The sequence below is a fragment of the Dasypus novemcinctus genome, chromosome 17 (assembly GCF_030445035.2).
Source record: "Dasypus novemcinctus isolate mDasNov1 chromosome 17, mDasNov1.1.hap2, whole genome shotgun sequence".
In the NCBI taxonomy this organism is placed as follows: Eukaryota; Metazoa; Chordata; class Mammalia; order Cingulata; family Dasypodidae; genus Dasypus; species Dasypus novemcinctus.
Genome location: NC_080689.1, coordinates 58,184,743 through 58,198,445, shown reverse-complemented (window position 1 = coordinate 58,198,445; position 13,703 = coordinate 58,184,743). Strand labels below are relative to the sequence as shown.

Here is a 13,703-nt window from a genome sequence, read left to right as displayed (position 1 = left end):
ATGAAAGCACATTTGTGTAATTATGCTATTAACTCTGAAAATAAATCATGGACTATAGTTGTTTTAATTTCATTTCCTTGATTATTGATGAAATCGAATATTTTCCCTAAGATTGTTTTCCTTTATTTTAATAAGTGCTTGCTATGTGTTATTTTTACATGAGACTCAGCTTTCTCTTAAGCATTAAGGGAATACCAGCAGTATTACCTTATAGGATCATGGTAAGGACTAATTGAGATGATTGTCTTCAGAGCAGTATCGGATAGCGTGATGGGCTTGATCTTGGGAGCCCTTAGACTTTCAGGCTTTGGATGTTGGTTCTGCCATTTGACAGTTGATGAGGTGCGGCAAGGTCACATTGCCAAGAGCAGATGGGATGGGAGACATTGTTGTGGCCATCTTTGCAAAATACCATCTGCCATGTTCATAATTTTCCTCTTTAAATAAGTTTCCACTTACACAAATAATGCATTCTTTAAAAAAAAAAGGTGAAAGGAAATGTCTCTTTTGACGGGCACTTAGGTGGCAGTCTCTTCCATTTTCTCTTCGGTTGGTCTCTAACAACGCCTTTTGCAAGCACATACACACATGCACACATACACATCAATAGAAAAGCTGTAGTGTTTCTGTGTTTCACATAGAAGGCACCATACTGCACTTATTTTACTTCAACATGTTTTTCACTCCATCTGTCTAGAGGTTATACCATACCATACATTGAGATCTTGATCCTTTTGCATTTGTGCACAGTGATTGCATAGCATAGATAGGACATAGCTTATTGAGTAATTCCCTTATTGAAGAATATTTACTTCTTTTTCTAAAATTTTTTTCCCATAGAGTAAATATTTTATTGGTCACCAAAATGTCAGTCACAAGGGATATAAGCACTCAACAAAAAGCAAAGGACTCTCCTTGCTGAGTTCACAATTTCCACCTAATAACCAGCCAGGTGCCTTTTAGCCTGCCTCTTCTCCCAAATCTAGGTCCATAAACAGATGAGGATGGCTTTCTCGGTATCACAGACCTAAAAAAGGAGGACACCTCTAATAAAGAATTAAGAGGGCATTTGAATAGCTCTTTTCCAGCTGCCCAGAACTTCACATCTACTCTTTTACCCATCCCTCCAAAAAGCCTAAGATTATGCCCATTATAGAGGGGAGGGGGGCAGTTAAAGAGAATTCAACCTTGTTTGAACCTGTTTGAAGCTAACCGACATGCTGCAAAGCACTGTGGGGTCAGCTTCAGAGTTCCTTTTCCTCCTTTTAGGATCACCCAGAGCAGTGTTTGGATCGGATGGGAAAGGGAACCAGAGGGTTCTTTTTCTAAATGTATGCTCTCAGAAACACAAAGAGCACAGCAGCAAATATCCTTGATTATTCCTCCCTACAAACATTAGTTGGAATTTCTCTATAGTAGAGATTAGAAAGTATAATTGCTGATTATTTGCTGTTCATATGTCCTCCAAACTAGCTGATCCATCTACATCTCACAAGCAGTGAATGAGACTGCCCTTTCCCACACATATAGTTAAAGAAAATTTTTTCCAGTTTTGCCAAGGAGCTTGGTGAAATTGTATTTCCCTGATTTTTAGTGAATATGTCTTTTTATAGGTTTATTCACCATTTGTTTTTCTTATATGAATTGCTTATTTTATACTTTATTCCATTTTCTATTGTGTCATTTTAAAAAGTTAATTTATAGGAGCTTCTTTATATACTATTTCCTTGCTGCAAAATCTTTATCTCAGGCTCTCATTTATCTTTCAATTTTATGATTTTTATTGTACAAAATTTTCTCCTTTTGATGTAATCAATTGTATCAATCGTTTTTGGTAAAGCTCAGTTTTAAAAATATATAGTTTAAAAACTTTTCCTACCCCAAACTATTTTCTACTAATACTTAAACAGTTTTGTATTTTAAATTTAGGTCTACAAGTCATTTAGGATTTAATTTTGTGACCATGTGACTTAGATTTTAATGGACAGTTGGTTGTTCCAATCCCATTTATTGAATTCTTTCCAGGCAAATTTGAAATACCACATTTATCATGTGCTAAATTACTTTATATACAGTTCTAAGTCTAGATTTTCCATTGAGTTACATTGATCTGTTTTTCTATTCTTATGACACAGTTTTTATAATTATAGGATATGTTTTTATCTCCCCTTTATTCTTAGTTTTCATGTTTGCCTTGGCTAGTCTTGACCGTTTATTCTTCCATATGAATTTTAGCATCATTTTATCAAGAGCTTTTGATGAACTTTTCATTGAAATTTTAACCAAGTTGGGAAGAATTAACAAATAATCTTCTACCTGCAAATTTAAGTCATTTTGTCCTCTTTCTTTCTGCCCACCATTCCCTAACTGCAGCAGGCCATTCCCAAAGCAGCCACAAGATGGGTGTAGGAGCAAAGGCAAAACTGAGGCCCATTTTGATGCTTCTTGAGAAACCTGGTATGGACAGGAGAATGAGTCTCCTGGGCAAAATGAGATTGCAATGATCTACAGATAACACCTTTACACTTATTTTTTATCATTTCAAGCAATTCATACACATTGTTTCCCTTGGAATAGTTGAAAAAGGTGCTCTTTCCCTATCTTATAAGTTAAAAAAAGAAAATGAAGCCCAGAGAAGAGAAATGGCTTGTCTACGATATGCAGCCAGTACAGAGCAGATGGAGAGCCCGGTTCTTGGCATGTCAAGTCCAATTGTCTTTCTGCTAAATTCTAAATCTGCAAAATACAGATTTCCCTTCTATACACTATCCCAAAGGAATAAAATCGAAGTAGAAATGAAAATACAAAGCAACCACAGGTGAATGTGTACAGGACCATCTTCCTTACAATAAAAATCTTGGCATCACCTTCTATGCATCTCTCATCTCCATTCTCTAGTGGAGATAGTTCACAAGCCTGTACGTTTTCCCCTTTCAGTGTATCTCACATCTATCTTTTCTCTCTTCCCAGAATCCTCCTTTCACTTCTGGATACCATCCCTGACTCCTGGTTGCCCCTCTCACCCATCCTCTTCTCCATGGCCAGGGTAATTGTTTTCATTGGCTAGACAGGGAGAGAGTGGGGGCACACAAGATTATTGTTTCGAGGATGGGTGACTATGACTAAATGGGAAGCTAAAGGGACTTCAAAATTAGGTGGACCTTCAGGAAACATTTGGGTTAATTGATTCACAAGATGCCAAGGGCCTGGGGGAGCTTAGGTACAGTTCAGGTAATTATCTATAATTGATTACCTATAGGGCTCAGGGAAGGAAGGTGCTGTTGGAAGCTGGTTAGGGGATATTCAAAGCTAAGCAGGCATGGACCTATAGTTTTGCAGATCAGTTCATACCTCTTTGGGGCAACAGGACCACAACCACACTCAAGCCCACTCAACCATGACAATGTTTAGCTTTAGCCAAGCTCTGTGTTTCTAAAAAGAGTGAAACTTAAGAAGTCCACTCACCGTTTGTATTCTGTATTTGGGGAAACAGCTCACTGCAAAGAACTATCCTTCTCTGTATGACTCACTGATATTCCCTTGTTTATGTATGGCAAGGCTGGACATGGGCCCTCCAAATTCCCATTCTGTGCCTCATGAATGATTAGCTGAGTTGCTTGACCCCACTGGTCAACCGGAACAAAATGCCCCATTAGCTAAACTTTGGTTAAGTTTTTCTCCCTTCTCCAGACCCCTGACGTTTAAGGGCACTTCCTACAAAATAGGCTGCTTTGGCACAAAATATTCTCAGCTCTACTATCTGATCACACCATTCCCTTCCCCACATTTGCTTCTTTACTTTCCTCTATAAAAGAAAACACCTTTGGCCTAACCTTTGAGATGCTTGCAGGCCTTTCAGGGCAGACTCCCTATTGCCATGGTCCTCTCCTATTGCAATAGCCCCTTTCCCACCTGTGTAACAATCCTTTTGAATATATTCTCTCCTTACCAAATCCAGATTATTTTTCTTGGACAGCAGGGTTTGGAATCACTTATGATCTAGGTTGTGCTAATCCGGGCAACCTTGAGCCAGTGGCTCAGTAGCTCAAGAGCAATGCTTCCTTGACCGGGTTTCCTTGTTCTTGTTACTGAACTCTGGTCATGTTCCTCGTAATTGGGCCCTTACTTACTACCCAGGACCAAATAATGGAACCCTATCTTGTCCTGTACCTGAGCAGCTGACTCGGCTCTGAGCTCAGCTCCAGGGCCCATCCTCATGGGTCTTCTCCAGATCGGCCATCCTAGACCTGGCAGCCTTGCAGGCCTCCCTTACCCTGGACATCTGCCTCCCTAGATTTCCACTCTCCTTTGTCCCCAGACACGCTGCCATCTTTCTCTGCTCACAGGCCAGGGCCTCTCCCTCTACTACGCCTTACTGGACCTTGCTGCCCCTGAATACCTACTGGGCTCTGCCTGCCCCACTGCACACCCTCCCGTTCCTGCTGCGGGACCTCTCTTGGTTCCCATTGGGTCAGCTGAGAAGCCCCCAAAGCCCCCAAGGGCCATGGCATTTTCCGCTGTTGACCCCAAGGAAGGGACATAGTGGGCAAGCTCGCAGAGGACCAGCATCGGGCAGCAACACCGGGCAGCCCCTCCACTGCCCCTCACCGGGCACCTGCTGAGGAGCAAGCACCCGCAGGGTGGGCCTGTTTCCCAAGAGGACTCCCCTGAGCCCCTGAGCAAAGGTGACCTTGGTCACGCCCCTCGGCAACTGCTGTTTCTACTTCCTGGGGCCTGAGCAAGAGAATTTAGGAGCCTTATAAGGCACACTGGAGGAACTCTTCGGGAAGAAAGGGCTGTGACTCAGGGAGGCCTGCAGAGGGGAGGGAGAGAAGCTGTGGACAAGCACAGACCAGACGTTTACACCCTCCCCTGAACAGCGCCCAGGCCTCCACTGTGAGGGCTAGAGGAGGGGAGGGATTCCTTCACCATCTTACACACACACACCTTAAAGCCAAAGCTCCCCCTTGTCTTTATGAATCCGTTTCCTCTTAAACTCACAGAACCTGGATACCCCTGTGCAAATACTGGGTGGGTGGGGGAGATTTAGCCCCATGCACCAGGAAGCAGTGCTACATAAACTGCTTTAAAAGGAGAAGGTCAGATCTAATAGGGACAGGTAAAAGACTGCAACCACAGCCGATTTGCTTAATAGAACCAGAGATTGTATTACATTTTTAAGTTGTGTTTTTATACACTCTGGTTTATTTTGATATATATGCAAATGAATTTGAGATTACAGTTATCTCAAAGTACACAGAAACTACTTAGATTCTCCTATAAATAAAATACTAATAAAAGAATACCTAACATATTATTTAGGGACTTGCACATAATAGAATTCTTTTTCCCCTGCTTTTTAAACTATTTTTTTCTCATCTAAGCCAATATATATTTGACATTTGGGTTATATGTGCATATAAAAAGAAATCCATTTGTCAAAGTGAACTTAAGATGAAACAGTATTCAGTTTCCTGTCTGGATATAACTTAATTTTCAGAAGCAAACTGGTCCAAATGGGAGAAAAAAGCTGACTTCCTTATGAAAGACTAAACACCAAAATTAAGAATAACCAAAGATGCTAAAGATTAATCCCATGAATCATTCTCTCTTTCCTATCCTTTTAACATAAAAATGTGCACTATAAGAGTGTGTGAATTAGAATACTTCCAATCAAGATTGTGAAATCCTGTGACTAGGGATAAGAGATTCAATAAAATGCCCTGGGGTAAAGAGAGGTACTACTGGTAAATAGAGGACATTTGTCCACCAGTTTATTCATATTAAGTTACTGAAGAGGCAGATTATTTAAAAGTCTCAGTGGGCTCAGATATTGACGTAGGCCTTAAAGTGATGTTTTATTTCATTATTTATTAAGATCATAATTAAGAATATTGGAATGCTAGCTGTCACCGAATTAGTACCTTATGGTAAACACTGGAAAGAAATGACTGTGTTACAAAACACACAAAAAAACCAATTACATTTAGTGGTTCTACTATTTGTTCGTTCTATTATTTTTGTAACGGGGCAAAACAAGAGGTACAATTTGTTTAAGAACATTTAATGTACCCCATACTGTCCAGGTTATAAATCACTGTAGGAATATCCTATGTTCTTACCGATGATGTTCACTTTGTTTCCTTGATTAAGGTGGTTTCTGTTAGGATTTTTCGCCATAGTTACTCTTTTTCCCTTCACACTTAATGAGTATTTTGTTGGGAGATACTTGGAAACAATATAAGTATTCTCTTTCTCATCAAATATTCAATTCACTTATATCAGTGTGAACTCAGTCAACTTTCTTCAATGGGTTGTAATCCATTATTATTATTATTTATTCTGATGCCAGAATTGTCTCCAATTTGGCCAGAGGGAGTGCTTCTCTCTGACATGCACCATCATTTCTTGGGCATCTATTTTCTGGTACAACAAGATGTCTCAGGTGCCTCTTGCAATTACCCTGCTCCAGCCCTGCAACAGCCATTTATTCAAGGAACCCTGTTTCCTTTTCCTGGACAATGCTATTCAGAAGCCAAGATCTGGGTTTTATTGCCATTGGGGTATCTCTGCTCAGGCCTTCTCAGTGGACCGAGCTGGAGAATGTATGTATCTGCATACATATATTCATACGTATTTAGAAATAGAGAAACAGATATAGATGCAAACATATCACATTTTTGTATCTAAAGATCTATTCATCAGTTTACATATAATTCATATCTATGCCTATCAAAAACCATAGCTCACGCTAGTACCTCCAATTTAAACCTAACACCCCTGGGTTCATTTCAGCTCCTCACTTTCCGTATTTGTAACTCCCTTCTCTGACAGGGAGAAATCCAGCTCCCATTATCCTTAATACATTTGCCTATCAGGTCACATCTGCATGGGGACACCCTTCTCACCCGCTCAGCCTCTGACGCCTGCCCCAGGCTGCCCTGTTCCTGCTCTCACCCCACTGTCCCTGGCTCTGCCCCACGCAATGGCTTTAAAATAAAATTGTTACTTATTGTTGAAGAAGGGAAGGAAAGTAACTCCGACAAGTATACTTATTTTCTGCAAGATACAAGAGGGGGGAGCTCTTTCACCATTGCACTTTATTATTTGAACGTTCTTAATAGCAAGCTTTCAACCGGTTTAGAGGTGAAGGGAATAAATCTGGGAACAGTAACCTGAAAGTGTTGCACCAAAAGGCTTTCCTAAGGAGATAACCTTTGCTCAAAGACCGCCTCTGTGAGCAGAAGTGGCAGAATGGTTGTGAATAAGACCCTGCACAAGTTTCCCCTTGTGATTTGTCCCTCCTCCCTCAGGCTCTCCTGGAGGCAGTGGGGAGTGCGGGAGGTGGGGGGCGTGGAGGGTGCTCTGGGTGTGACCTTGGCTGTCTGCCCTGTTCCAGGAGGGCCACCCGACGAGTTCTGAACGTCCTGGGTGTCAGTCTTCTCCTGAGTGAGGCTGATGGCCCTTGGGCCCTCCCCTAGTCCCACAGCCACGATCCCCCAGCACTCTGGACAATTATCTCCTCCTCGGCCGCCCCCATCCAGGGCAGGGACCCGGCCTCGCTCATCTGCACTGTGCCCGCCGGGCCTGGCAGAAGGAGGCCTTCGATGGGCCTTTGTGGGGTGGATCGATGCCCGATCCGAGGACTGTGTGATTTCCAGGTCTCGCTGCCGGGAAGCACCCACCGCCAGCCACGCCGAGAGCGCGTCCCCAGACCGGCCGGCGGAGAAGCCGGCTACCCCGCGAGCGCCGCACCCGTCCCACCCCTCATAAAAAGCTCCCGCCGCCCGATAAGGAGAGGAAGCGGCTGCCGCGGGACTGTGGTCTGTGATAACCCGTTCCGCCGCCCTGGGCCGACTGGGGTGTGTGTCTGAAATGTGTGGCCGCCTGTCGCACGAGGCAGCAGCTGCCGCGGGCGCTGAAGGAATGTGTGTCCAGTATTTGGTGCTGAAAGGCTGGAAGGAGAAGCAGAGCCCGCGACGTGTGGGAGGCGGATTCGCCCTGGCGGAGAGGGCGCGAGCCCTGCGCGCAGCAGGCGGGGCCAGGGGCCGGGGCAAGAACGCGAGGGGCCCAGTGCTTGCTTCCCTGGTTCTCTCTCTCTTTTTTTTAAGCAATGTAAAATCTATTTTTCTTTTCTAACATTTTATATCTGTTTCCCTTTCATTTTTCAAACCCAGCCTCCCTTCAAATGGACTTTTCAATCAGCCCAAATCAGCAGCACCTCCTGCGCTTGTCCCTGGACTTTGTGAAAAGCACCCTCGCGTCAGAGAAGAGAAACTAGACCATCCTCTTGCCTCCGTGTCTGAGACAGCAAAGGCTCTCTTAGCTTAGCGGTGGGGAGGGACAACGAGCCAGGGCGCAGATCTGGAGGAGGAGGGAAGGCTCCTGCTGCTCAGAAATACCCCAGGCGGTCCACGCGCTCAGGACTCCAGGGTGTTAGTGCGAAGAGCTCTGGAGGAAGTGACAGAAGATCTGGGCTTTCGCCCCGGCTTTGCCACTTACTGGTTCTGTCCAGGGAAAGAAGTGTCACTCCTGAGACCCAGCTTCTCCACCTGTACGATGACTGTACAGTTACGCAACTCCAAAATCAAAGTAATAGGCAAAGGGCTATAGATATGCCAAAGGGAGTATTCCTGGTGGTTTCTTCTTTTTTTAAATCACACCACTTCTGAAGAAGGTTAACTCTATCGTCATTCACACCTTGACCTTAATCACATTAACAGATAGTGTTCTTCTAAATCTCACGTGCAATTCATAATGAAAAAGTGAGAATTTTATTTCATATGAAGCTCCCACCCTCAGACAATTGCACTTATCTGCTTTCTATCTCTACAGATTTGCCTATTCTTGGCATTTCATGCAAATGGAATCATACACTCTGCGGTCCTTTCTGTCTAGCTTCTCTCACACAGTACAATGTTTTTGAGGCTCATCCACGTTGTAGCATGTATTAGTACTTCATTCTTTCTTATGGCTGAAAAATATTCCAGTATTTATATACACATTTTATGTAACCATTCATCAGTTTATGGACATTTGGGTTGTATATTAGTCAGGGTTCTCCAGAGAAACAGAACTGATGGGAGACAGAATGCTAGGTAGATGGTCTGTAAATATTAAGATATTGGTGATAGCCATTGGTTTGACCATGGGGACTGGCCAGTCTAAATTCTGTAGTGCAGGCCACAAGTTGGGAACTCAATGGTGATGTTGAATTCCCCAGGAGAAGCTGGCTGGCTGAAGTAGAAGTAGAAATTCTTCTTTCCAGCTGCTGAATTCTTCAGTTCTTTATTTAAAGCCTCCAGCTGATTGGATGAGGAGATGTCTCTCATTGCTAAAGGCCATCTCCTCTGTTGATGGATGTAATCAGCTATAGATTCAATCAACTAATGATTTAAATCCATGGAATATCCTCATGGTAACAATAGGGCCAGTGCTTGCTTGACCAAACCACTGGATACAATAACCTAGACAAGTTGACAGATGAAATTAATCATCACAAGTTGTTTTTGCTTTTTGGCTATTATGAATAATGCTGGAATGAACATTCATTACAAGTTTTTTTTTGTGGACGTATTTTCATTTCTCTTGCTTATATACTTAATAGGAGAAAATTGCTGGGTCACATAGTAACTTTATGTTTAACTGAGGAACTGCCATACTATTTTCCAAAATGGCTGCAATATTTTACATTCCCACCAGCAATTTCAGAGGTTCCAATTTCTCCACATCCTCATCAACAGTTGTTATTATATTTCTTTTTGATTATAGCCATCCTTGTGAGTGTGAAGTGGTATCTCACTGAGATTTTCATTTGCACTTCCCTGATGGCTAATTACGTTAAGCTTCTTTTCATATGCCTATTTGCCATGAAAATAATATCTTCTAGCAAACTGTCTCTTCATATCCTTTGCCCATTTTTAAAATTAGGTTCTTTTTCTTCTTATGATTGAGTTATAATAGTTCTTTATGTATTCTATATATAAGTCCCTTGCCAAATATTATAATTTGCAAAATTTTTCTCCATTATGTGGGTTATCTTTTCACTTTCTTGACTTTGCCCTTTGAAGACAATTTTTTGAAAAACTTGTGGATGTTCAGATTATCTATTTTTTCCTTGTTTCTTTTGGTGTCATAGCTAAGAAACCATCACCTAATCCAAGGTAAAAAGATTCATGCCTATATTTTCTTCTAAGAACTTTATAGTTTTAGCTCTTACATTTAGACCTTTGACCCATTGACTTAACTTTTGTATATGATGCAAAATAAGAGTTAACTTTATTCGTTTGCATGTGAATATCAAGTTGTCTCAGGATTCATTGAAAACACTATTCTTTTCCTGCTGAATGGTCTTGGCACCCTTGTGGAAAATCAAAGGACAATAAATGTGAGGCTTCATTTCTGGACTTTCAGTTCTATCCCAACGATCTATATATTTATTCTTAAGCCAATTCCACACTGTCTTTAGATTTATTTTTATTTTTTATTTTTTTATTTTATTTTATTTTTTTAAATTATTTCTTTATTTATTTTTAATTACATTATGAAAAATATGAGGTCCCATTCAACCCCACCACCCCCGCCCCCCACTCCCCCCACAGCAACACTCTCTCCCATCATCATGACACATCCATTGCACCTGGTAAGTTCATCGCTGAGCATCACTGCACCCCATAGTCAATGGTCCACATCATAGCCCAGACTCTCTCACGTTCCATCCAGTGGGCCCTGGGGGGATCTATAATGTCCCGTAACTGTCCGTGAAGCACTATCCAGGACAACTCCACGTCCCGAAAACGCCTCCACATCTCATTTCTTCCTCCCGTTCCCCACACCCAGCAGCCACCATGGCTACCTTTCCCACACCCATTCCACATTTTCTCTGTGGACATTGGATTGGTTGTGTCCATTGCACATCTATGTCAAGTGAGGACTTAGATTCCACATGGGTACTGGATGCACTCCTCCCGCTTCCAGTTGTAGACACTCTAGGCTCCATGTTGTGGTGGTTGACCTTCTTCAACTCCATGTTAGCTGAGTGGAGTAAGTCCAATAAATCAAAGTGTAGGAGCTGAAGTCTGTTGAGGCTCTGGGCCTGGGTGTCATATTATCAGTCCAGAGATTCAAATCCCCTACATATATCTTAAACCCAGCACCAACTACAATTCCAATAAAGTAGCATGCAAGTCTTGTGAAAAGAGATCCCCTCTGAGTCCAATTCCATCACGCAGAAACACCAGCTCCAAAGAAGGGCTATCTGTCATGGCAGTGGACCCCTTCTGCCATGACCATAGAACCCGTGGGTCTCTTTATCCCTCAAAAGAACCAATACCTGGGGTTGTATCTACCTTATCTGTCTCTTAGACTCTGTTCAGTTGTACATAGGGGTATTCCTTCTGACAACCTCCAGACTCTTTTTTAGAGACTCACAGCCTTATAATCTCATTTCTCCTTTCCATTTCCCCCTTACATTAGGTCAAACAGCTTCCCGAAGTCATGTTATTATATGTAGACAGGTATATTCTGCTGTTCTGCATTGAATCTTTAATTCAAGGTCATTTTCTAGTTGCTTCTTCAGCTGGTATGTGGTAGTGATCCCTCGGTGCCAGGGAGGCTCATCCCCGGGTGTCGTGTCCCACGCTGGGGGGAATGCATCGCATCTACACGCTGAGTTTGGCTGTGAGAGTGGCCACATTTGAGTAACATGAAGGCTGTCAGGAGGAAACCCCCAGGCACAATGCTACTCTAGGCCTTGTTCTTATTGCAGGTGTATAGGCTCAAAAGTGTAACCATTAGTATCACGAGCCCACTGTTGGGCCCTCCTTCTTTCCTGGTTCTTGCCGTTGCACCTGGAGGATTGCCGCTGCTCTCCCAGGGCCCACAACAGTGACCCCCCCAGCCAGGAGCCCAGTACCCCCCCAGCTGTTGTTTTTGTTTCCACTACGAGTATATATAGACATTACCATATACCCTGGGCATATGCCCTGTATAACTCCCTGTCAACCATATATATCCTGTCAATAACATCCCATATCAGTATTCCTCCCCCGCCATTGTTGAACCACTCTGTGATCCAAAACTTCCCGTATTTTTATTTTTTAAATTTAATTCTCTCCCCTTCCACCCCCACCCCGTTGTCTGCTCTCTGTGTCCATTCGCTATGTGTCCACTCGCTATGTGTTCTTCCGTGTCCACGTGCATTCTTGTATACTATCTTGATTACTGTGGTTTTGTAGTAAAATTTTAAATCAGGAAGTATGAGTCCTCTAACTGTTTTTGTTTTGCAGATTTTTTGACTATTCTGAGTCCCCTGCAATATGAGTTTTAAGATCAGTTTTTGCAAAGAAGTCAGCTGGGATTTTGATAGGGATGTTGTTGAATCTGTAGATAAATTTAGGGAGTATCACCATCTTAACAATATTAATTCCTTCAATCCATGAATATGAGATGTTTCCACTTGTTCAGATCTTCTTTATTTTCTTTCAATAAAGCTTTGTAGTTTTCAAAATATAAATTGTGTAATTGTTTAGTTAAAATTTATTCCCAAGTATTTTATTCTTTTGATGCTATTGTAAATGGAATTATTTCATTAACTTCCTTACTTCCTTTTCAGTTTGCTCATTTCTACTGTAGAGAAAAACATTGATTTTTAAATATATTGCCCTTGTATCTTGCCAACTTGTTGATTTTTAGCTCAAGTAATTTTTCAGTGGAATTCTGTAGGTTTTTCTGAATATGACATCATGTAACCTTCTTCGTACTTTTTTTTTTTTTTTTTTTTTTTACAGTCTGGATACCTTTTATTTCACTTTCTTGCCTGATTTCCTAGCTGTGGTTTGCACAGTATTGTTTTTCATCAATAGCTGGTTTGAAGTTAAAGGCTTAATATATTATAAATTTAATATATAAACAAAGTCAACCCAAGTCACAAATATTTGCTTTACATGTTCTTGAAATGGTTGTGTCAACTTAATCTTAGATATTAGAAATGGAATTTTATGACAAAGAAAAATGGGGTGATTTAAGTTAAAAAAATTGGCTATTTACTAAAGCTGAAGTGTTTTGTAAGTATGAATTCATTTTTCTAATAATTATTAATCATCTCCTATACAGTCAGACCCTAATTAAGTGTTCAGTTATGCAAAGTATAAGACACCAATCCTCACTTAAACAAATGTACAGTTGTAGGCCTGGACCTCTGGTCTCTGGACAACAGCTGCCTTTCAGCTTCTTTAACTCTGATACAACCCCTGTAAGCCCCTCTAGAAAACAAAGCATACAAGAAGTTGAATCACATGAAGTTACCAATATTCTACCATTTTGGCATACAAAAATAACAATTTCAAATGTTTCAGTGTAATAGAAAACAAAAAAGAAAATTTGTACAATATGCTGATAGTGAATTCTTACTATTTACCAGTAGTGGTCTTAGAATATTTTATAGGTATTGTATGACTTAGTCTCCCAACAATGCCATGAGGTAGGTAATATTATGATCTCCATTTTACAGATGAACAAACAGAGTCTGAGAGATAATTACTAATCAACTAAAAAACCCATGGTCAGTAAGGGGTGGATCTCAGATCTGTGTGAACAAAATATCTGTGCTCGTAAATATTGTATTAAATAAAACATTAAGGGAATAGGAGAGAAAGTAAGGCCTACAGAGAAGTTCTTTGTCAAGTTTCTAGCTATGTGTGTTT

General features: G+C 41.5%; 1 non-coding gene across 1 annotated transcript; it reads right to left on the bottom strand.

Annotated features, from left to right (window-relative positions):
* Positions 1–1,196: 1,196 nt before the first annotated feature.
* On the bottom strand, positions 1,197–1,318 carry LOC111759590 (small nucleolar RNA SNORA61). The gene has a single exon (XR_002793524.1). It is a non-coding gene; the product is annotated as a small nucleolar RNA SNORA61 (small nucleolar RNA).
* Between the last annotated feature and the right edge of the window lie 12,385 nt (positions 1,319–13,703).